This window comes from Ambystoma mexicanum, chromosome 6q, assembly GCF_040938575.1.
Source record: "Ambystoma mexicanum isolate Mex_15411 chromosome 6q, UKY_AmexF1_1, whole genome shotgun sequence".
In the NCBI taxonomy this organism is placed as follows: domain Eukaryota; kingdom Metazoa; phylum Chordata; class Amphibia; order Caudata; family Ambystomatidae; genus Ambystoma; species Ambystoma mexicanum.
This window is the reverse complement of record NC_090937.1, coordinates 899,565,483-899,590,673: the sequence shown is the minus strand read 5'-3', so window position 1 is coordinate 899,590,673 and position 25,191 is coordinate 899,565,483.

Here is a 25,191-nt window from a genome sequence, read left to right as displayed (position 1 = left end):
CTTACTTTGGAATTTTACCAAATAACGAGGGAGATGGCCTTGATTTTTTTCTACTGTCAAAAATTCATTGAATGGAATCGAACTTCATACCCTGGCTATATTTTCTATCCAATCCAGACATTCAAAGTCAAGCTTTACCTTCAAGGGATTGGTTATCAGGGTTCCTGTGTCTAGTATTGTTATTGGCTGGAATAGTTTTTACCCTTTCTTCCAGCCCTGTCAGAGTAGGACATTTCAAGTTGAATAAATGCACTTGTACGTCCTCGAACAGAGAGCCTGGTCTCGGGCTTATCATCTTTCATTATAGTGACACTAATTTCCACTCCGCCATGCACATTAAAGATTTTAGGCCTAATTTGAACTGCAGGTTCCACCCAGGAGTACTCATCAGCAGGTTTAGGGATTACATCCAAATTCTGCCTTCTATTTTTGACCAGTTTGTATTCCACAGGCCTCTAGGCCATATTAGATGACTGGCACTATTTTGGCTAGATAGTCTTTTATCATGGGCACGATGGAAAATGTGCAATACCTGGTCATGATTTTCTTCATGTGCGGTATCAGAGTTTGTGCTTTATTTAAGATGTCAAACTCCATCTTGGTCACTGCCGGACTTCAGTAGATCTTATATCCCATGTATGTCAATTCATCCGCTCGTGGAATGATTTGACTATTCAGAGACCAGTTTTCAAAATAGATTTTTTTATTAGGATTCTTAAACACTACAATCTTTGATTTTGAAGGGTTTATCTCCAACCCATTGGAGGTGGCATAGTCTCCAAGTCTTGTCAACAATCTTTGCAGGCCTATAGCAGTCATATCTAATAAGACAATATCATCCGCATACGCCAGCCAAAAGATCTTTTTACCATTTAAATGTGGGCTGGCTAATGCGGATGGTTCTAGTTCCTCCCCCAAATCAGATAGAAAGACATTAAAATATAGTGGCGCTCCGAGGCACCCATGCCTTATACCACTCTCTATTTCTACTGATTCATCCAATCTCACCCTCACCAAGGTGCCTTTATGTAACTCCATGAATATGACTAACAGATTTTCTGGAATGCCCTTTGCCCTAAGCTTCGCCCACAACTTGGATCTATCAATCTGGTCGAAGGCTTTGGATAGAATGATCCAGGCACCGTACAATGGTAATCCTCCCTTCTCCATAGATGATTCACTCACCAGGTTCAGTATCAACCCATTTAACGTGGTTGACAACCCACGCCTGAATCCTGTTTGGAAACGGGACAATGCTCCAACCGGATCCACCCAGGATCTAAGCTCTTTGACTATCAGCTTCATAAAGATCTTACTCTCTATATCCAAAAGGGCGATAGGACAGTAGTTTGCTGGATCCGTCCTATCGCCCCCTTTGAAGAATGGAATTACCTGGGCTGATTTTCAGGATGGAGGAAATTGTTTTGCCTTCAAAATCTCCTCAAAGCGTTACATCAAAAACCTTGCCCAAAATTCGGGTTCATTTTTGAGGACCTGATATGTTAGGCCACTAGGACCGGCGGCCTTGGATGATGAGGAGTTGCGGATTATATCCGCAATTTCTTCTTGGATCAGGGCCAATTTCCAGTCACTATTTGGTGGTATGATTATCTCTCCCTCCCTGGAATTTCTAAAGATACGGGAAAGGTGTTCTACCCATTTGTGTCCCGGGACTAAGTTGCACAAGGAGCTGTCTGATTGTGAATCAAGCTGATTCATGACAGACCAAAAGCTTTTCAAGTTTGTTTCTGCTAGAAGCTTTAACATCAGCTCCCCGTCATTTTGTAACCGGGCAATCCTATTGTTTCTCGACCAGTAATTATAATTATTTCTTACACTTGTTGCTTCTTTTAGGTACTCATCTTTGTTCAAAGATAGTGATATTAATCTACGAAGATCCCTTCTTAATGCTCGTTTTTTAGACCTCTAACCTCCAGCCGGTCTTCCTAAAGCTTTTAGCTTGCTGGCAGACAGTGTACAGTAAAGCCATCGATCTCTATTGGGTTTACCTGCCAAGTCTCCTGAATACCAGGATATCCATCGTTCCCAATAAGTAGTCTCCTACTTCTTTCAATCTAAAGGTACTGGAGCCCTGTGTGTTCCAGCTCACCACATATAAACCATTTTGTCTAAAGATGCTGCGGGCCCAACCCTATTTTTGTCAAAACTTGAGATAAGATTTCTGGTATGACAGCTAGTACTTTTCCTTCCACTGAGCTTTCTCCCACTTTCAGGTGTCCCACCTTCTTCGGCCCAGATGGACTTCTTTCTAGGGTCTGAAAACTGTTTTCGCCAAGATCCTGGTGCTGTCTGGGGGCAACTGGAATAGTCCAAAAGACTCCTCGGCCACTATTAGTCCATGTTGCTCCAGTGCGCTAGTGGCCTTTAAGATTGCTTGATGGGCCTTTACCGTACTGAGCCCTATCTCCAACATAAATATGTTCTTAAAATCTGAAAATTTCACATATTCCAAATCTGTGGAAGCAAATAAAAAGAGGCTTCTAACTTTCGTAAACAGAGATAAGATCACAAATCTACTAAGAGTGTTATATTGGTTGTTCTTTCATATGGATTATAACCAAAGTGTTGGTACTTCAAAACCTGTTGTATCTTTTTCTTTATTATCTTCCATCATATGAAGTCCGTCTTGAGGGTATGCGGTTGAGTCCTGAATGAGTGCAAGTGGCTTTGATTTCCCTATACCATTCTAAATACCCTGAATAGTCTGATTTTTCCCTTCACCCAATTTCATGGATATTACAGGCAGGGTATTTGATTGAATGGCCAATGTAGGATTGTTGACACTCTTGCTTGTTATTTGTAAAATTGGTGCTAGTTTTATTTTTGGTCCTTGAAGGTCATTAACCATGTGCTTAGCCACTGTGCTTGGTCTGATGGTTGTTTACTCAGTAATATTTTTCCAGTCTGGCCAAATGAATTCAGAAGAGTGGTCGTAGCTTTCTCCTGCAATTCTTGGCGGGTAACTTCCCCATCTTTTGACTTTGAAATACCATTACTGATTTCGACTGCATGAAAGGCTTTTTCTTGCAGATCTGTCTGCAGTCCAATACTTACACTTACAATGTTTAACTGGTACTGAGATGTTTTCTGGTGAGTTTGTTCCTCTCATTCCTGGATTTGTCTGTTCCGTGATGCATTGTTTCCACCTGGGCCAGGATCCAATGAGGACTCCACAAGGACTCCTGGCCAGGTTTACCTACCCTCAAGATTTCTGATTGCTCATGTGAGGTTGGTAATGAGATGTTACTCACCAACGTTGTATTCCGGTCTTTTTAGCTTTTTGGGTTTTTTGGTTTTTTGTCTTTTTCCCTGTGTTCTTTTTGATGCAGAACAGTATTCTGGACCATTTTTCCACTTTCTTTCTTTTTTGTTTCTCTCCTTCTCCTGCGATTTTGTTCACTTGCCGCAATCCATGCTGATTCCTCAGTGTCCCCGTTCTCCAGGCTACCTGCAGAGCCTTCCTTGGTCAAACTTTCTACCTTCCCAGGTGCTTCTACTTGGCCTTCGATCACGTGGGCCAACCTCCGAAATTCTTCCAGAGTAGATTCCGACAGTGGAGTATCATCAAAGGTCCCTGATTTCTCTGGTATTTCAATAGTCCCTTTCTCCTGAGGCAGAGAATCTGATTGCCAGGATCGTAGTATCTCTCGCAGCTGGCTTTTTAATGAATCATCTTTGTTTTTATTCTCTAACAATAATGTCTGTATAGAGGAAATGTCCAGACCCTGCTTAGCCACTTCAATTCTGATATCATTTTCTGCAGGGGTGACGTAGGAAGTAATTACATTCTTAAGACCCACCAATGATGAGTCACATCTGGCCACTTCATTTGTTAGCTCTAGAAGAATTCCAGCTTGGAATGCACTTCATTTTTCAACAACTCAAAGATTAACACTAAAGAGTTCAAAATGAAGTTTAGCGCCTTTAGGGTAGTATCATGTGGCTGATGGCTTTTACTGCTTTACAACCCCCTCTCTAGCAGTGACCATTCTCCTCTGATTCCCTTCTGGCTCTCTGCCCCCCTCTCTGGGCCTCTGACTCGACTATACCGCTTTCTGTTGCCTCATGGACAATTGGCAAGATGTTTTTTTTACTTGACTTATTCTTAATGACTGGGGGCCCTCTTCCTCCAATTGCCTAGATTTGCTGTCCCAAGATTACCACTGCTGCTTCTTCCGCATCATTCAGGCTATTATGCAGCTTCTTTCGAAAATACTCCTTGATTTATCTTTGATTTTTTTTGTGGTGACTGTATATTCTAGGCCACGTTTCCATTGGTTGACAAGTTCCAGATGGCTGGTTGTGTCTCCTTCTCCTTTATCGTGCTGAACAAAGGGGCAATGAACTTGAGCTACTGTTTTCCCGGATGGGATGAATTGTGCGGGCCCTACCTCACCCATAGATGGTGTCCCAAGCACCGTTGAATGCATCATTGGCTACAAATAGGAGCTCTCCCTTTCCGCCGCACTTGAGATTTTCAATGCTGCTGTGCTGCGTAGCTTCATTTTTAGGGGCCTAATTGCAACCCCTTTGTTATGGCACTAAGGTCAATGGAATAGAACCCAAAAGCTGTCAACAAGAACGGCTCTTCTTAACTAGACAGATGCACCCGATGGCTCAAATAAGGGGATGTTAGACCCTGAGCAGCCACGACCCGGAATATCCTCCATAAATGTCGAATCTCTTTCATTCAAAGTAGTCCGTGAGCACTTGCTTTTTTGCTACTTTGTAACTGGCACTGTCACTTTTGTACAGTGCTTACTTTTCCCAGCCATTTTCACAAACTTAAAGGCCCCATATCCGATAGCTGGGAGAGCCCAATGTGCCCAGTGAAAATAAGGGTAAAGGTAGCCTTTCGAGAACAGTGCAAACTTCCTTTTTCGACAGGATCAAAGGGTAACCCTGCAGTCTCCCGTTCGCCGTATCAGCACTCCCCCAGAACCTTCTTCTCACTTTGATCTTATATCGTTCTGTCCTGGGTGCTTACCGGAACTGCACTCCCGGTTGCCTCCTGATGCAAATCCTCTCTGCTAGATCTATTGTGCACAAATTTGCTAATGTTCCAGTGCCGGGGTGCTGCGCTGTGCTATAATTCCACAGCGCCCTAACAGTTGGTGTGGATGGGGCCCCAATCCTCAGGCCACACGGCCAGCACAAACAGCAGAAACGGCAAATGAAGTGATTCCGCCCTTTTCTCCGCTTCGGGCTTCTCATGCTGCCTGAGAGCATGACAAAGGGAGTTTTGTTATTTATTTGGATCAGTAGTAACACAGGGGTGAGCCAGTACATAGAGCAATTCAGGAGTTTCAATTGTGTGATGTAATGGGAGTTTTTTTTATATTGGAATATGTCAATGGAACAGTGACCTGGGGAATGAGATAGTATCATAAACAACGAGAACTAATTCACCATCCTTCCGCATATCGCAGGGAATATTAATTCGAACCATGTACAAATCCAGAGTTAGGTTTTAAACAGCTATTAATGAATTATGTTTCAGTACTAATGTTTATTTAACCATGTGTTGATGTCATGAACTGAAGATAATTATTAAGCTAAAACTGGCCAATGAAAATGTAGGAATTGGGAAAAGATGGGATTTCTTTGAAGAGGGTATTGTGCAATCATATTTGTGGGTGGTTTTCAGTAAAGTTCTTTTGAGTGTTTTACATGTTTCAAAACTGTATAAAAGATGTGAACTGATGTGGTTTGTTGAGACTTTGGTTAGTTTGGTCCTGCAACACCATTGAACTGTTCCCTGGAAAATTGTACAATAAACTTGCTTAAAGTACAACCATGTATTCACTTCTTAAGTTGTGGGCCTGTTTGGGTTAAGGTGAGTGAAGGGCCAATCACACATATGTTAGTCAATTGCTTTCATTTATTTTGTTAATGTATTGTTTTAATTTGTTATTTGAGATCAGGGACAAGCAGCTGTGTCAATGTGCATAATAATTTAACCACTGTGATCCTAATTATTCAGTCACAGGGGGAGCCAATTATGTACTGAGAGTAACGGTCTGGTACCTTTTATGTTTACTTTAGAGCCACTGCTAGAAAAAGGTGAAATTATGACTTAAATAAAGCTCCATGTTTGCACTTTTTGGTGAAGGGTGCAAGTTGAAGGTCCGTCATAAGTTTCAGTGCATTTTGGCAACACAAATAATGTGCTCGATTGATGGACAATCTTTTCTGGGCCAAAGTTTAATGGGTAGTCTGTGGGACATTTTGTAATGGTGTTGTGGGATCGGAGATCTGAGAGTCGAGATTTTTGGGGGTGATGGGAGATTATTTGTGTGGCAAGTGTGTGTCAAACAATGCAACACAGCAGAAATTCTAGCAAGCACAAAATCACTCACTCATCAGGAGGCTATTGTGTTGGAAAGGACAACCGAAATCATGGAAAAGAGCTTAGATATCAGTCATCAGTTTGTGTGGATTTGCTTGATCATGCACAGGTGATAATAGTTGTGATCATTGTACTGTGGATACATTGGTATTTGTTCCCTCTGGCAGACATATACATTGAGCGATGTTAGCAGTGAGACATACAATGTACCATCTGTTTCATTTAGCAACACTCTGATGATGATCCCTGTGTCATGATCTCTGCTTCCAAAAGGTCAGGGTTTTCCCAACTCCCTTGGAAGCAGATTCATAACCCAGGTTCCGAGTGCCAACCAGTGCCAACCAGTCCCAATTGGGACCTTTTGGACCCAGTCCTGGCGCCAGTGGCACCAGGCTCATAAATATGCCCAGTCCCAGCGCTGGAAGCGCTGGGCTCATAATGCTTGGGTGGACTTACCTGCAGCAGACCATGCTGCTTACTTGCCTGCCAGTTGAGCCTCTGATCCTCTTCTGTTTGGAACTACTTTTCCTGTTGGGTGGGGCAGGAGCCACTCCCTAGGTTCAGAACACTGGAACTCTTCTGGAAAGCAGGAACTCTTTTCTTACCTAGGCGTGGCTGTGGAAGGAGACACCTAAGCACTACAGGAGGCTATTTAAACCACACCCGATGGATGAATCTTGCTTTGCGTTATTCTGCATCCTCTGCAGCAGAACGCTCATCGTGTCTTCTGCATCTGATCTTGGGCCTAAGGAAAAAGGCTTACCATCCTGAATCCAGTCTTCAGCAACACCTATAAAGACAAGAAAGAACAGGTTAGCATTACGGTCTTCAGTGACAGCTCTTCACTTACCTGGGCCATCGGCTGTCACCAACGCCTCGCGCTGCATTCTGAAAGACAAAGGCTTACCTACTCTTCGTGCGCTCCGGAGGTCTTCACACTGCATTCCGGCATCTGAAAGACAAAAGCTTACCAACTCTTCGCACGCTCCGGAGGCCTTCGGCGCTGCATCCCGCATCTGAAAGACAAAACAAGGTGCGTTTAAAGACATTGGGGAACTTTAATACTCACGTGCCATTACTCCTTTCCACATCTAACCCAGTGGGTATTCCGGCACCCTGCAGCCGCTCCGAACTTGTACCTGCAAAATAAAAAGACAGTTAGAGCGCATCGTGAAGCAGGCAACAAGCGCTTACTTACGTGCTTCCAGGCGCTTCTATTCATCACACGGGCTCCATCTTCAACTCACTTCAGCCCGTCATCCACCATCGCCGGAACCCTGCAAAACAAGAGACATCATTACTAAAGACTTTAAAGACATTAGAATTACTCGAAACTTACCGTTCGTGCAGTAAACGACGGACAGCAGTCCTCTGAAGTCAAGAGGCCTGCTCCCCTTATCCAGTGAAGAAACTGGTTACAGCACCCTGCCTCGAGGCAGATGGAGAGCACGGCGTTCACTTACCTAAGGTGAGGGCGTTAACCTTCGGGGTTCTACAGGAGAAGAGAAAGGGAAGAAGAGAGAGACATTCAATAACCCAGGTAATTAATCCCATATTTTCTATCTGCAGACATCTTACCCTTCGAGTCAAACATACAGTGCACAGAGGTCCAGCCCAAAGAGCCAGCCGTGTGTTACACATCACCTTTGAAGATACGGTATACGCCCAGTCAAGACCTGCGCCTCTACGGGAATCAGGTGAGCATTACAGAACGCAAAGCCTACCACAAAACTCCCGTCCAGGCGCTATGGAAACCTCGGATACCGACCAACTAGCCCAGTAACTTGGGGAACTAAGGGCAGAAGTGCATGCAGCCCGTCAGGAAACGAAGGCTCTAAGAAGGGAACTGATTATTTCCAAGGAGCGAACAGATGATCTCGCTAGACAATTGCTACAGTCACAAGCCGGACAGACCCCGTTACCCGCATCTGGGGGAAATCTTCCTTCTACATCCTCTATGAATCCAGTGCAGATCAACCTACCTGGGAATGTACCTCTGGCTCCGACCGAACGATTTTCTGGTGACCCAAAGAGGTTTGCAGTATTTATCAATCAGTGCCGGTTGCATTTCTTATGCCGGCCAGCAACCTTTCCAACTGATCAAGCTAAAGTAGCTTTCGTGCTTTCGTACCTTAGTGGCAATGCAGCAGACTGGTCGATCCCTCTAGTAAATCAAGATGATCCGGTCCTCCATGATTTTCAAGCTTTTCAGCTCAGTATGAAAAAACTGTTCGCAAGACATTCACAGGGGCAGGCTTTGGACAATGAGCTTCTTTCGTTGCGACAAGGTAATCAAGACCTTTTGGCTTATATTGCGTCTTTCAACAGACTGATAGTGGAAACTCAATGGCCTGAGGACAAAAGGATTACGCTGTTTTATAGAGGTCTACGTGGAGAGCTCAAAGATGTGTTAGCCCAAGTAGTGAATCCCCCACAAGATTGTTCGGACTATATAGACTTAGTCGTTCAAATAGATCACAGACTGCAGAACAGGAAGGCCGATCGTTCCAAGTTTGATGCTCGAGTATTTTCCAAACCGCCAACTCCTTCCAAAGGAGTAGACTCCGGGGAACCCATGCAAATAGGGGGTCTGAAAGGTCCTCTAACACAAAAGGAGCGGGAAAGGAGAAAACAGTTGCAATTATGCCTCTATTGCGGAAACTCAGGGCACTTTCTTCGAGACTGTCCGGTGAAACCTGCTAAGAAGGCAGTAGGAGCTGCAGTTACCAAAGTTAAAAACTCTGAGCAGGGAAACGACCTCGCCCGACAAGAATAGAGGTCCTCTTGCCGAGCGTGAAAACCAGTTCCGTGACCTCGCATTTCGTGATACCTATGGTCCTCATTAGCCCTGATAATCCGGATCGATTACATGCAATTGAAGCTTACGTCGACAGCGGTGCCATCGGCAATTATGTGGATCATGAAATGGTTTTGAGGATGAATCTAACTCTTTGTCCCAAGGCTGTAAAGGACGTCATTACTACGGTGGATGGTACGGAGATAGCCTCCGGGCCAGTAACGCATACCACTCAAGAAGTGACGCTAATAAGTCAAGATGGACACCATGAGAAGATCGTGTTCGATGTGATCAAGGCCCCTCAGTTTCAGATTATTCTAGGAATACCTTGGTTAGAGAAACACAATCCTCTGATCGATTGGCGAGCAAGAACGGTCCAGTTTCCAGAATGTGTCTCTACTTGTCACCCTCCACCTGGTGTTGCACTGGCAGCAATTTCTTCAGAGACTCCCCAGTTACCTCCCGAATACCTAGAATACCAAGATGTTTTCCGGAAGGATCAGGCTAACTCTCTACCTCCTCATAGGTCTTATGACTGCCAGATAGACCTGATACCTGGATCTACTCCTCCTTGTAGTAGAATTTATGCCCTCACCGAGCCTGAGAACCTTCACCTTCGACAATACCTGGATCAATACCTGGCAAATGGGTTTATTCATCCTTCCAAGTCCCCTGCTTCTTCAGCTTTGTTCTTCGTTCCAAAAAAGGAAGGAGACCTTAGAACTTGTATAGATTATCGCTCCCTGAACCAGATCACCGTTAAGAATAGATATCCGTTACCTTTGATCCCTGAACTCCTGGACCAAGTCAGAAAAGCATGCATATATACAAAGCTGGATCTTAGAGGAGCTTACCACTTGGTACGAGTAAAAGAGGGCGATGAATGGAAGACGGCCTTCCGCACCAAGTATGGGCTATTTGAATATCAGGTCATGCCCTTCCGACTTTGCAATGCCCCGGCCGCCTTTCAATATTTTATGAACGATGTCCTCAGAGAGCTCATAGATGTGTGTGTTGTTGTTTACATTGACGACATCCTCGTTTATTCTTCATCGGAATCTGAGCATCGGAAACACGTGAAAATGGTCCTCGAAAGATTGCGTCAACACAAACTTTTCGCTAAGTTGGAAAAATGTGTTTTCAACGTGACTGAAGTTGAATTCTTGGGATTCATATTATCACCTGGCGGAGTGCGTATGGATTCAAAGAAGGTCGATGCAGTTCTCAAATGGCCATCACCATCCTCCGTAAAAGGTGTGCAAAGCATGTTAGGCTTCGCTAACTTTTACCGCAGGTTTATCCCCGAATTCTCTCGAATAGTCCAGCCCATCACTGCCTTGTTAAAGAAAAACAAATGTTTTGAATGGTCTACCGAGGCGGAACAAGCTTTCCAGGATTTGAAGACTAAATTTATCTCTGCACCAATCTTAAAACACCCTTGCCCCGAACTCCCCTACATCGTGGAAACTGATGCTTCAAGCCTTGCCATGGGGGCAGTTCTATCACAAATGGACCCGGTAACCAATCAGTTGCATCCCGTGGCATTTTGGTCCCGCAAATTCTCGCCTCCTGAAATCAATTACACGATTACTGACAAGGAACTTCTGGCTATCAAGTCTGCCTTTAAGGCTTGGCGGCATTATCTGCTGGGGGCCCGACACACTGTTACTGTGATTACGGATCACCGAAACCTGCAATATTTGAAAACCGCAAAAGCCCAATCCTCTAGACAACTCCGTTGGGCATTATTCTTTGCCGAGTTTGACTTCATAATTACCTATCGACCTGGTACAAAAAACGGTAAAGCTGATGCCCTTTCTCGGATGGGAGTGGAAGAACACTTGATCAACCCTAAACCTGTACCAATCATTCCCGAACAAAGAATTCTGGGTGTAATCGCCACACAATCCATAGAGGAAGTTAAGGATAAAGCCAGGCAACTTGTAACTCCAGCAGACATACAGAATTGGCATCTGCAGGGAAAGGACTTTGCAGTAAAGGACAACTTATTGTATTTCCAAGAACGATTATACCTACCCAGCACAGATTTACAGAAAGAAGTAATCTCTTGTTATCACGATTCTTTAATGGAAGGACATCCCGGTATAGCCATGACCTCAGAAAAGATCAAGCGCTACTTCTGGTGGCCGTCTTGGAAAAAAGATATCAGAGACTTTATAATGTCCTGTGGAGTATGCGCCCAAAACAAGAGTCAAAAGGAAAGACCAGCAGGCCTCTTACGCCCTATTGACATCCCACCTCGCCCTTGGCATACGCTTTCTATGGACTTCATCACCGATCTACCTCCATGCTCCGGATACAATACGATTCTAGTAATCGTGGACTTATTCTCCAAGATGGCGCATTTCATTCCGCTCAAAGGCTTGCCAACAGCAGCAACTCTGGCCCGAGAATTTCTCGAAAACATCGTCCGACTGCACGGTTTTCCTTCGGTTCTAATTTCGGATCGAGGTAGTCAATTTATTTCTCATTTTTGGCGAAGTTGCTGTCGGTCGGCTCAAATTGATGTGAGACTATCGACCAGTCACCACCCTCAGACCGACGGACAAACCGAGAGGACCAATCAAACTCTGGAACAGTATTTACGCTGCATGCTGCAACAAACTGAAAAAACTTGGAAAGACATCCTTTGGATAGCCGAATATGCCTACAATAACTCTGTCCATTCGGGAACTGGGAAAACCCCATTTTTTCTTTTGTACGGCAGTCACCCTCGAACCTCGGAGTTGGATCCCCTCCAAGATCTTGAAACACCAGCAGTAGACTACCTGCATTCTACAATCACCCAAGCCTTTAAGGAAGCTGTTTCTCACCTTCAAAGGGCTAAAGAACAATACAAGAAAGGAGCAGATCAACATCGGAAGGAAGCCCCTCAATATCGAGTAGGGGATCAAGTCTGGTTATCCACCAAATATCTACCTCTAAAAGGGCCACGCACATTCAACCCAAGATACCTTGGTCCCTATTCCATCACTACCATAGTAAACCCAGTAGCGGTCAAGTTGGACTTGCCCCCGCACATGAAGATACATCCGGTCTTCCACGTCTCTCTATTAAAACCTGTGCAACCTCAAACCCGACTAACTAAATCTCCAAAACCTATCCTAGTTGATGGGGAACTCGAGTTTGAAGTCAAAAGCATTCTGGACTCCAAGATCTCCAAATCTAAACTATTTTACCTAATTGACTGGAAAGGCTACGGCCCCCAAGAGAGATCCTGGGAACCTGCTGAATATGTCCACGCTCCTCGCCTAATCAAAAGATTTCACCGAACATTTCCTGACAAGCCAAAACCCCCAGAGAAGCCCGGTTTGGGAGGGGCCTTGAGGGGGGGTACTGTCATGATCTCTGCTTCCAAAAGGTCAGGGTTTCCCCAACTCCCTTGGAAGCAGATTCATAACCCAGGTTCCGAGTGCCAACCAGTCCCAATTGGGACCTTTTGGACCCAGTCCTGGTGCCAGTGGCACCAGGCTCATAAATATGGCCAGTCCCAGCGCTGGAAGCGCCGGGCTCATAATGCTTGGGTGGACTTACCTGCAGCAGACCATGCTGCTTACTTGCCTGCCAGTTGAGCCTCTGATCCTCTTCTGTTTGGAACTACTTTTCCTGTTGGGTGGGGCAGGAGCCACTCCCTAGGTTCAGAACACTGGAACTCTTCTGGAAAGCAGGAACTCTTTTCTTACCTAGGCGTGGCTGTGGAAGGAGACACCTAAGCACTACAGGAGGCTATTTAAACCACACCCGATGGATGAATCTTGCTTTGCGTTATTCTGCATCCTCTGCAGCAGAACGCTCATTGTGTCTTCTGCATCTGATCCTGGGCCTAAGGAAAAAGGCTTACCATCCTGAATCCAGTCTTCAGCAACACCTATAAAGACAAGAAAGAACAGGTTAGCATTACGGTCTTCAGTGACAGCTCTTCACTTACCTGGGCCATCGGCTGTCACCAACGCCTCGCGCTGCATTCTGAAAGACAAAGGCTTACCTACTCTTCGTGCGCTCCGGAGGTCTTCACACTGCATTCCGGCATCTGAAAGACAAAAGCTTACCAACTCTTCGCTCCGGTGGCCTTCGGCGCTGCATCCCGCATCTGAAAGACAAAACAAGGTGTGTTTAAAGACATTGGGGAACTTTAATACTCACGTGCCATTACTCCTTTCCACATCTAACCCAGTGGGTATTCCGGCACCCTGCAGCCGCTCCGAACTTGTACCTGCAAAATAAAAAGACAGTTAGAGCGCATCGTGAAGCAGGCAACAAGCGCTTACTTACGTGCTTCCAGGCGCTTCTATTCATCACACGGGCTCCATCTTCAACTCACTTCAGCCCGTCATCCACCATCGCCGGAACCCTGCAAAACAAGAGACATCATTACTAAAGACTTTAAAGACATTAGAATTACTCGAAACTTACCGTTCGTGCAGTAAACGACGGACAGCAGTCCTCTGAAGTCAAGAGGCCTGCTCCCCTTATCCAGTGAAGAAACTGGTTACAGCACCCTGCCCCGAGGCAGATGGAGAGCACGGCGTTCACTTACCTAAGGTGAGGGCGTTAACCTTCAGGGTTCTACAGGAGAAGAGAAAGGGAAGAAGAGAGAGACATTCAATAACCCAGGTAATTAATCCCATATTTTCTATCTGCAGACATCTTACCCTTCGAGTCAAACATACAGTGCACAGAGGTCCAGCCCAAAGAGCCAGCCGTGTGTTACACATCACCTTTGAAGATTCTGTATACGCCCAGTCAAGACCGGCGCCTCTACGGGAATCAGGTGAGCGTTACACCCTGTTAGGGTTATGGGCATATTTTACCAGGCACGTTGTCACAGTAGCACATTGTGTTGAGGTGAAATGTTGCACTTAAAGCCTAATAGCACCTACCCCCTCCATTTCATACTGCTAGCATCAATGTATGTCCAACCCCAAGGCTAATGCGCTCATGTCATTTCACACTGCTGTGCTTCTATACCCCAGGGATAAATGCTGCCACACTTATGCTGAATGGGGTGTTGAGACAAATGATTGTGGCTAATGGTCATTCGACCAAGTATCAGGATTAGTGGCTGAGCCACATACTCTGTATCTCAGGTCGACACTATAGTGGATGTTACTCTACATGCTAAGTGACTTATGAAGCATTAACAGTAGCATTTAAGTTTCAGGAACTGGTACCTTCAGTGGAGGAATTCCCAGTGTTATCTGTCCCATGCACACACATGCCATAACGGCCATGTGTCTCCCATCACCTCTGCAATCTGTACCCTTCATTGATTCACTGTGTGAGGATTTCCACAAACAAACTGGAACGGGTGTGGGTAAAGGTGTACATTTATGTGAATGTGAACTCTCATGTAGATACCCACCAGCCATGACTGATGTAGGGGTAATCCATCAGTGATGTGTGACAAATTGCTAAAAGCCAGCATTGTGGAGTCATGTGAGGAGGTAGGAAATCTTACAAAAACATGTTTAAAGTGCTGGTGCGCGTTTTACAAGACTGGTTGCTTAGTGGGCTGTCTTGCTGTCTTCGTGCTGCTCCAAAACCAAATTATTGAGGACTTTGGAATATTCCTTTAGAGTGTTTCTTTTACAATCAATCCATATCGTTGTGGACTTTTGGGTCAAATTGACTGCACTCTGCCCGCCCACCTTCCCAGCAACCTCAACATAATCATCACTTCCCCGCATTTTGGCGCGCACATTTTGCAAGAGGGGTTGCTGAGTGGGCTGTCTTGCTGTCCTCACGCTGCTCCAAAACCAAATTATTGTGGTCTTTGGAATATTCCTTTGGACTGGTACAACTTCACAACCATTTGAAGATTGTCTTGGATTTGTTAACCTTTCACCAAGCTAACCAGTGTTTTATCTTTATTTATTTATCTTTATTTATTTTTTCAGTTTCTTTTACAATCAATCTATATCATTGTGGACTTTTAGGCCAAATTGACTGCACTCTGCCCGACACCTTCCCAGCAACCTCAACATAATCATCATTTCGCGTGCGCGTTTTGTAAGAGTGGTTGCTGAGTGGGCTGTCTTGCTGTCTTGTGTACGAGCGGACAGCGGCTGCCAGACCACGCAGTATTTACTGGGAGATTCCATTTCCGACACAAATCCGGTGTTACATTCTTATCCGCAAGTCATGGTCAGTAAAAAATATACCCTGACATCAGGCATGCCAAACTTCAATGCTGGTCAGCCTTTCACGAAAGATCATCTCAAAACGGCTGCAATGAAAACCTCTGCCCGATCCAATCGCAGGAGTCATAATACGCAGCGTTCTATGTCGCTCACATCTGATATCCACACATATCATGTGCAGGATATGATGTGTAGTGATGATAATGCCTTACACCCTGGCTTATGTCCTGCTCTGGGGCACATATCGCCTTATGTATTGGTTGTTCCCGAGACCTTACTACAATTAGAACAACATATTGGTCAGGTGCCGACTCCCCCGAGCAGTACCAGTTTTACCATCAAGGTGAATGTTGTGTTGGATCCTAACGTGCTGGTGACCCCAGGTCCATCGGACGAGGTCACTGACACGACCATGGAATCAGCCTTTATGTCAGACGAGCTGCCTCCTTGTCCGAGAGTGTTGCCCCCTGCTGATGTGAACCCACAGGGAGTGCTGGAACCTATTCGATGTACAGTGGCCGCTCAACACCGAGTGAGAGCAGCGCACAACCTCCTCACGTTAGCAGGAGAAGACGATGGAGAGGCAATGGACTTCATGAATACCTCAGGTAAGTCCACCTCCGCTTCAACTGATGTTTTCTACATATGCTTCAACACTGGTGATTTAATTCAGTTGCATCCTGATAACACTTTAATCAACACACCGACTTCAGTTAATCAACATTCAGAACCAGACCCCATTCCGGAAATGAACCATATAAGTCCCCATGAATCACCAGATATTCACCCTAGGCCCAACTCCCACTGCATAGATAAATCACCCTCATTTATTGCCCCAACACCCCATAGGACAAGATTTGAGGACCCAATTCAAGAGTCTGCTTTTTTCATCAATAAAAATTGTTCGAAGCGCTTCCCTTTCTCAGAAGCCCCAGCCTTTAACAATACATTGAGGGCTATGTATACTGCGCTTCTAGTGTTAGCAAAGCTATATGAAGTACTAGATGGTAAAATAAATCACCAGACATCATTACTGGAAAAACATTTCTGTGGCAGGGTAACCTTAACAAAAGCCTCCATCCCCAACTCAAATCACCTCCCACCCAATTTTGGTCATGACTCCAATGCCCATAACATCCAAGCTGTCTCAAACCCCTCCTCTTACTCATACGCCAAATACATACAAACTTTTTGCCGCTGTTTCTACCAACATAGAGACCAGCAAATCTATGATCACAGACGCCTAGCCTGTTTCGATCAATTTAAGAAGGCAAACAAAGGCAGGGTACTCTACAAAACTTAGAGCAAAAGGGCGCAAGTTTATCACGGTAGTCTCCAGGCGAGAAAAAACCAATAATGTCGAAGCAACTGAGCTTGCATGGGATCTTGCATGAAGTTCCTAACACAGACCATTATGCCATACAGACCACTTGATAAGCTAGTGGCCCTCACTGCTAGTCAGAATCCATCAGGTGCTGCACAAGTTAACTTCCCCCAGAATACCACATTGCTTCCCTCTGCTAACAGAATTAACCCAAATGTTAGTCCAAGTACCTGTAAAGCGAATAATAACAATGTACGAACTACTTTCTCTATTGGGACCAACCAAGTCATTCCAGCCCAACCGAGTCTTGCTGAATTGAGAGAGGAGATTACAACTTCCATGAATGCATATGTGTCTCAAGCCCCATGTGTACAATATTGCCCAATGAACAGACAACACCCTTTTGTATCGCAGGCCCCCTGTCCTACAGTCCTGGCCACATATCAAACAATCTGGGCACTGCGATCTTTGGTGAAACCAATACTCAACCATTACAGACATTTAACATATTTATTGACCAAATGTCTCAAGCTGTCTCATGTGACCTAGATTTGCATGCAGCCATGCCCTCACTTTCTCAGAACAACGTTAAATCTGTAACTACTCAATTACCTGAAGATTGATGAAGTCATGAAAACATGCGTTAGGAGGAGAAGCTAAAGACTGGTAACAGAACGCCTGCCTTCACATCTTTAAACATTGTTCCAGGAGTCCCGGGCTCACAAGGCAGTGCAGCAGGGTCATCATGCCTTACATTGGAGAGCCACAACCATGGCTTTCCCCTCCCACCATCAAGGGGAAGATGTGTGCTATGGAGGGAGTTGTTTCCAGTCATCTGCCAGCAAAACCAAGTGTGAAAAATACAAGTACCAGAATCCTCAGAGCTAATTAACTTGTCACACCTGAAACAGAAATGCAGACCTGCCTGAAAAAACAAAGAAACTCAGCCTCCCTGAAGATTGATGAAGTCATGAAAACATGCGTTAGGAGGAGAAGCTAAAGACTGGTAACAGAGCGCATGCCTTCTCATCTTTAAACATTGTTCCAGGAGTCCCGGGCTCACAAGGCAGTGCAGCAGGGCCATCATGCGTTACATTGGAGATCCTCAACCATGGCTTTCCCCCTCCCGACATCGGGGGGAAGATTTGTGCTATGGGGGGAGTTGTTTCCAGTCACCTACCAGCAAAATCAAGTGCGAGAAATACAAGTACCAGAATCCTCAGAGCTAATTAACTTGTCACACCTGAAACAGAAATGCAGACCCGCCTGAAAAAACAAAGAAACTCAGCCTCCCTAAAGATTGATGAAGTCATGAAAACGTGCGTTAGGAGGAGAAGCTAAAGACTGGTAACAGAGCGCCTGCCTTCACATCTTTAAACATTGTCCCTCACTGCTAGTCAGAATCCTTCAGGTGCTGCACAAGTTAACTTCCCCCAGAATACCACATTGCTTCCCTCTGCTAACAGAATTAACCCAAATGTCAGTCCAAGTACCTGTAAAGCGAATAATAACAATGTACAAACTACTTTCTCTAATGGGACCGACCAAGTCATTCCAGCCCAACCGAGTCTTGCTGAATTGAGAGAGGAGATTAGAACTTCCATGAATGCATACATATCTCAAGCCCCATGTGTAGAATCTTGCCCAATGAACAGACAACAACCTTTTGTATCGCAGGCCCCCTGTCCTACGGCCCTGGCCACATATCAAACAATCTGGGCACTGCAATCTTTGGTGAAGCCAATACTCAACCATTACAGACATTTAACTTATCTACTGACCAAATGTCTCAAGCTGTCTCATGTGACCTAGATTTGCATGCAGCCATACCCTCACTTTCTCAGTACAATGTTAAATCTGTAATTACTCATTTACCTTCAGAGGTGAATTATTGTTAGGGAGAATTCTCATTCTATGGCTAATTTCCCTTACCTATAGAGTCCCCCCACAGTTTTGCTGGACTTGAAGGGTTTGTTTCTTTTTACCTGCTAAGAGTGAGACTATTTTACCTACTCTTAGGCACTTTTGCAATGTGTGTTCTAGGCTATTGTTGTGTTTAATGTCTATGGAATTTTATCTCCCCCATAGGAACCATCTGTATTCACATGTGTTACACAGCACCCTCAGTGCAGTGACACAGGGGTGTCGTAGTGACCGCCAAACATAGACTACATACCCTGGGACGGACTATTGTCTCCCAGGGCATGTAAAGTCCCCATTGACTTTACTAGTCAAATCTTATGAACTTAACAACCCATCTTACTATGAGGTACTGGAAAGGGTTAATAGTTTTTCCCTTAGGTTCATTTTCAAGGGGGTACTGTAAAGTCCCTCTCTCTAAAGGTTCTGACTGGTGGCAGTGGTTACAACCATAAATATTCAACCGCAAATATTTTCCTATGGGATTTTCCCATTGTTCGAGGCTACCACTTTTTCTGACAGCCTCTAACATACCGCTGGTTTATTTTATAATTAACTTTACCCCAGTAGGTTTTATTTGCCAGAACTTTAATATAAATTCTTTCTCGTGTCTTACTCTAAACTCCTAACCCAGGTCGGGGATCCTTTGCTCGTCTTTTTGGCGGGCTTCTGCCAAGAAGCCCTCTTTTCAGCACCACTGAGTCTGGAGTGGGTCCATTGTGTGGGAGGGGGAGTAGGCCCCCTGGACAGGGTTGCCTCTGCAACACATGTCGCACTCTATCCTGATAGGCTGGAAGGTCTCCTGCCAAGATGACCACTCCACTGTGTGAGTGACAGCTAGGCTGTATGAATGGGGTTCTTTTTGCATAAAAGCAGTGTCCTGAGGACTGGAAGAAAAATATGTTGCCACTGGAACTACGGAACCGAAGGGGAGAGAAGCCACGGACATCTTCAGCACCTGCACCACCGGTGAAGCCCTGCTGCAGCGTCTCACCACTTTTCTTCCACACGACGAGAGGAGATTTTCTTCGCAAGAGCCTTCTTCCCTTGAGCTGGTTGGACCAACCAGTTCACCAATCACTTCCTCGGACCTGCCTTGGTCGAATCGCCAGTGCCCAGCACTTGGAGGCCGGATAGCCAGGCAGCCATCCACCCCGCTCGCGATTTAAAGGAGCGTACCTTTTTTTCGTTGGACAGCACTGCGGCTGGTTGCATCCCTGTGTAGTGCAGTAACTCGAACCTTCCTCCATGACGAGAGCCTCTCTTCCTCTGTTGGATCCCCCAAACTGCAGGAACTACCAGGAACAACTGCCACAGCAGGAGCCACTTCTTCATTCAAAGGTACTTTGTTCTGCCAGGCCTCCCTTTCTGTGCGGTAGCCCTAAAGGTGTTTTAAATCCTTTAGCTACTTGTTGGGTTGGCCACCCTTTCGTCTAACATTGTCTTTCACCTTGCATCTACCTTTTCAATATTCGTTAACCAAAGACTTGACTGCAGCTACAAGAACATTTTTGCTCCTAAGCTCTTGGTCCTGTACCACTGACTCTGGCACAGGCCTATTGACTCTGGCTGATTTGTTAGATCTGCTCTCACTAGATTGATTCTCAATGAGAAATGTGTTGATGCACCTGAATCTTCTAAACACCTCTTCCTTCCTACTGTTTTAACTTGTGAAGTGCCATTTTGCTCAGTTTTCAATTACTTATCTTTCTGCTAAAGTATTACTGTGCATTACTTGTTCACAAAACTTCAGGGAAGTGTTGCTAGGGGGTGTCTGAAGATAATTCGGTTTAACTTGTACTTTCCCTCCCTTTTGCTAAATTGCTAGAGTGCCATTTGTAGTTGGTGTTCACTGTGCCGTTTTGCTCAGTTTTCACTCTACCGCAAACTTGTCTACAATTGACTAGAGAGTTGTATATACTTTCCTTGACTAAACTTAACTTGCTTTATCAACTGTGATTTAGGTGTTGAACTAGATGTGTATAAAATAAATATACACATTCTCTTTGATACAAAGCTTTGGTCAGTGTTTCCGTGTGCCATAGGACTGTGATACCTATTGTGTAAACCCTCTATACTGCTCATTTCCCTCTTGAGATAAATCTGACTGCTTAGCCACGGCTACCAACTATATCTTTGTGGTGCGTACTGATTCCAAAGGGAATTTTTCTTACTCATACCTGTAGTCTTAATCTTCTGTAGTGCCCCTAAGGGAGCTGCATAGGATTCTGCCTAACAATTATGTACAATTGATATCCTCGTCGCAGAACTTGAGAGACATCATAAAAATGTCCATTGATGCATACATCTCTGAGACTAATCAGCACTCCCAAGGCACTAAAAACTTACGGCAAGACGGATTCCCGGATGTGAGCGGACTATTAAAGGGGCCTACTATGACAGCAAATATGAGTGCACAAAATTACAGCACATGCACTGGAGCTAATTTCTCCTTGGCGACACAAGGCCTCCAAGAGAGATATTTACCCAATTCCAATAGTTTGGATGGAGGAAAACCACCAATACATTTGTCACATTTTTAGTGCTCAGTTGTCGAGAAGATCCTTATCCTAAGTATGCATTGAATAGAGCAAGTATTGAATATATGCAGCGAAAGTCCTAGCCTGGCAGCATTATCTTCAACAGACATTAATTTGGTAGAATTTACCAATATAAATGAACTATCTGAGGCCAGAATTTATGTAAACTCAACAATTGTGATGAACATCCTGTGGCAGGCTAAATCATCTTTATATGAGCTGGGTTTTATTTTATTCCGAGAACCAAACATCAGAGATAATTTGGTTGAGAAACCACAAATTAAGACATATAAGCCTAGCAAGAATAGAAACACTCTTCAGACTACAAGTTATATGTACAGTATGATATCATCACAAGCCTGTAATTCGGGATCATAATATGATGCCGCTGATAATATCTGCAGCTTACGCTCTTGGAATACAAGAGGGCATCAGCACCTTATTAACTCAGCTACCAACGATCTGACCCAATATGATTTTATAGCTCTTCAGGAAACCTGGCTTACAGAATGCCCCATATGGGAGTCCCACATCATCATTGCAACTCCTGCTATACAGAATTCTAAGGGATGGGCCAGTGGTGGACTTCTGTTAGCCATTAATACAGCCTCTGGGTTCTTGGGTGAGAATCTTCCTTCGCCCTCGTCGTATTTCCAAATTGTAATGCTGCACAGAAATTTGCAAACCATAGTAATTGTTAACGTTCATTGGAGCAGAATGAACATTTCAACATACTCCTTTTATATGAAGCTGCGCTGGACTCTCGACTGCTTGGCGCATGACCAGAGCACACATCAAATGATAAGAGTGGGGGATTTAAACCTCCACTTCATCCCACAAGGTGATATAGGGTTGGCGATTGACAAACTGGTCTGGTATAACATCTGAAGGAAAGAGTCTTTGATATGCTGAATGGTGCGGTCTCTGGGGATGTTCCAGCCCAAACTACCGGAGTAGGGGGCCCCTGCGAGCTACACTGGACTATATTCATGTCCATACAAAATTTCTACAGCATGTGCAATCCATGCAGGTTGTGAAAACGAATCACAGTGATCATGGCAAGCTCATCATGTCTTACCTGACATGCCAAGCAGTAGTCCTGCATCTGAGAAATGATCATGTACACCATAATTTGGTTAATAACAGTGGCACGCGTGAGCAATGGAATCCTAATAAACTAGAGCAGTTCCATCAAACTCTCTGTCAGTCTTATATCCATCGTGGCGATGTACATCCAAACTGCTATATTAAAGTGATGCAGACCTTCAAGCAGCCCAAAATACCGTACTTGAGCATCAGGCACAAACATTGTCACCCATATGATCCTGTACTTCAGTGCCAGAAAGGAGACCTTCGCAGAGCCATTCGTAATTTGAAGTTTCTGCCAGAGGCTGGTCGTTCTTCAGCAAAAAAACATCAAAGAGCATCTTATAGATTGTGGATAAAGGGCCAGCGTCTGCTTCTCTACCAACATAATGGGGAGAATATGTTGCGCCAAATTCTCACGAAGTCAACAAGTGGTATCTGGGCGTGCTTAAATGAGGCCACGTATAAAACACAAAAAGCGGTTCAGATCAATGCTGTACCAAATGAAGTCTGGCAAGTATATTGCCGCAAATTATATTCTTCGCCATTTCCAGATCTAACTCCAAGTACCGGTGACTCATGTATGTCATATCATTTCACAATCTCAATTGACAACATTCAGCTTTGCATTATGAATTTGAGTCCCTTGCGGGCTGTGGGCCCAGATGGCCTTCATAATGGAACTCTTAAAGAGCATCCATATGAATGGGCAAAGATTCTCTACCAGATATATAGACACACACATGCTACAGGAGTCATCCTAGATTCCTGGAAGAAGTCTATGATATTGCCTATTTTTAAAAAAGGAACTATAGATGACCCAGCATGCTATCGACCGATAGCATTATTGGACTGCCCGGGAAAAATATTTGCACGCCTAATCTTGAACAAGTTTAACATATGGATGGATGGATGCGAATACATTCAAACATCCATTGCAAACAGGCTTCCTTCCAGGCATTGGCACAGCTGCTAATATTATTACTCTGACAACGTCATTCAGACAGCCCAACAACAGCAACAGCCAGTATATACTGCCTTTATAGATTTCAGAATGGCTTTCGATGCCGTCCCGCAAGAGCTTCTTTACAAGAAACTAATGGACAAAAAATGTCCTTGGTCCATTGTAAAATGGCTCATTGACCTACATACAGATACTACAATTCATATCAAGTTGCCCAGCAATGGTCTGTTGTCTGATGCAATTCAGACCACATTTGGGTTAAAACAAGGTTGCCTGTTAGCCTCGGAAATGTTTACTTTTTTTTATTTCAGATGTTGGCTCAAGTTTTGAGAAGATTGTTTGTTTGTTTGTTTTTTGTTTATTGAATTTATAAAGCGCACCAGACCCGGGAGTAGCAGGGCTCAGCAAGGTTATGCAAGGCTTACAAGGTTACAACGTGTACAAAATACAAGTAATCAAATTACACAACAATATTACAATACGCAATATACAAGTAGTCAACTTTCGCAGAAAGGACTTATTTACATCATAATCATAAGGAGTTATTTACATCATAGTATGCACACAAATGCAAAAAAGAAATTACAGCCTGATGGCCAAGTCAAAGAGGCAGGCCATCCTGGATTGCAAGAAGTTTCAGTAGAGACTAGTTCTCAGCCAGGTTGAGGTGGGTAATGAGGTTCTTTCTGAAGTGAGAATAGGGTAGTTCAGCTCTCAACACATGTGGCAGGGAGTTCCAAAGCTTGGCGGCCTTCACAGGGAAACTATTGTTGCAGATCCCCGAAAATGAATGGTGTAGATGTGAAATATCTGCTTTATGCTGATGATATGGTCCTCTTCTCAAAAACCCCTAAAGGATTACGTGTTCTCTTGAGCGCTCTAAATGGCTATACTAAGCAAAATTGTATATCATTTAATTGAACGAAAACGAAAATTATGCAATTTGGTAAACAAAAGCAACATAATGCCACCTACAGATGGCCATTACAAGCTATCAATCTATCCTCAGTCACCTCATATATTTATCTGGGCACACATATAAGCAATTGCCCTAATACGCATGCCAATCATCAGTACATAAAGCAGAAATGAATGACAGCCATTTCTCAAAGCAGATTAATCAGGGGCAAATATTGTACATTTTCGATAACCCCATTGCTCGTGTATTATAAACAAATGTTTATTCCAGTAATTCTATATGGCACAGAGGCCTTCCCAGGTAAATCTTACCAATATTGGTTGACTATAGAAGGGTGTTACTGGAAGCGTGCCTTAAATCTCCCACTGTCTGAACCTATATGCATCCTTAGACATGAGCTTGGACTTGTGTCCCTTTATTCTATTTATAAATGGAAATTATGCTCATTTTATCGCAAATGTGCACTGAGTGTGGATCAACCTGGGTTATTGGGTCTTATATCAGCCCATCTTCTTAAATCTAAAAACGCATTTGCAGTAGTATGGCGAGACATGGCCAAAAAGATTATCACAAATGCAGGTTTCTTCCTAGCATTGTTAATAGAAAACCCAGATAAGGCCAAAAACGCTTGTGGGAAGACGATTAGATTAAACCAGATCAGCTTGTCTATTATATCAGAAATTTCAGAACAACCCATTTGCCGTAAAACGGTGTGGGGAAACGGAGAGTTATCTAACTATGTTCCCTAATTTGCGTCAGCAAAATGATTATTTGCGATTTCGACTCAATATTTGGCCTACTAAGGAAATCCTATGTGCCCGTAGAATTATATCAAGCTCTGAGATACACTGTCGCTTTTGTCAACTTGCCCCAGAAACTATGATGCATCTGTGTGTTGAATGTCCGATATTATTATCAAAATGAATTATACACTTTGTCCATTTGTTTTCTGGATATATGACCGTAACAAATATCCGATGTTGGAATTTATTATTTCATAGCAATTTGAGAATTATCAGATATGCCATACTTAATTACTATGTAGTTTGGACCTATTGGAAAAAAAAGGTGATTACTATGAGTCATTTGTAAGAGGCTGAATAGGATAGT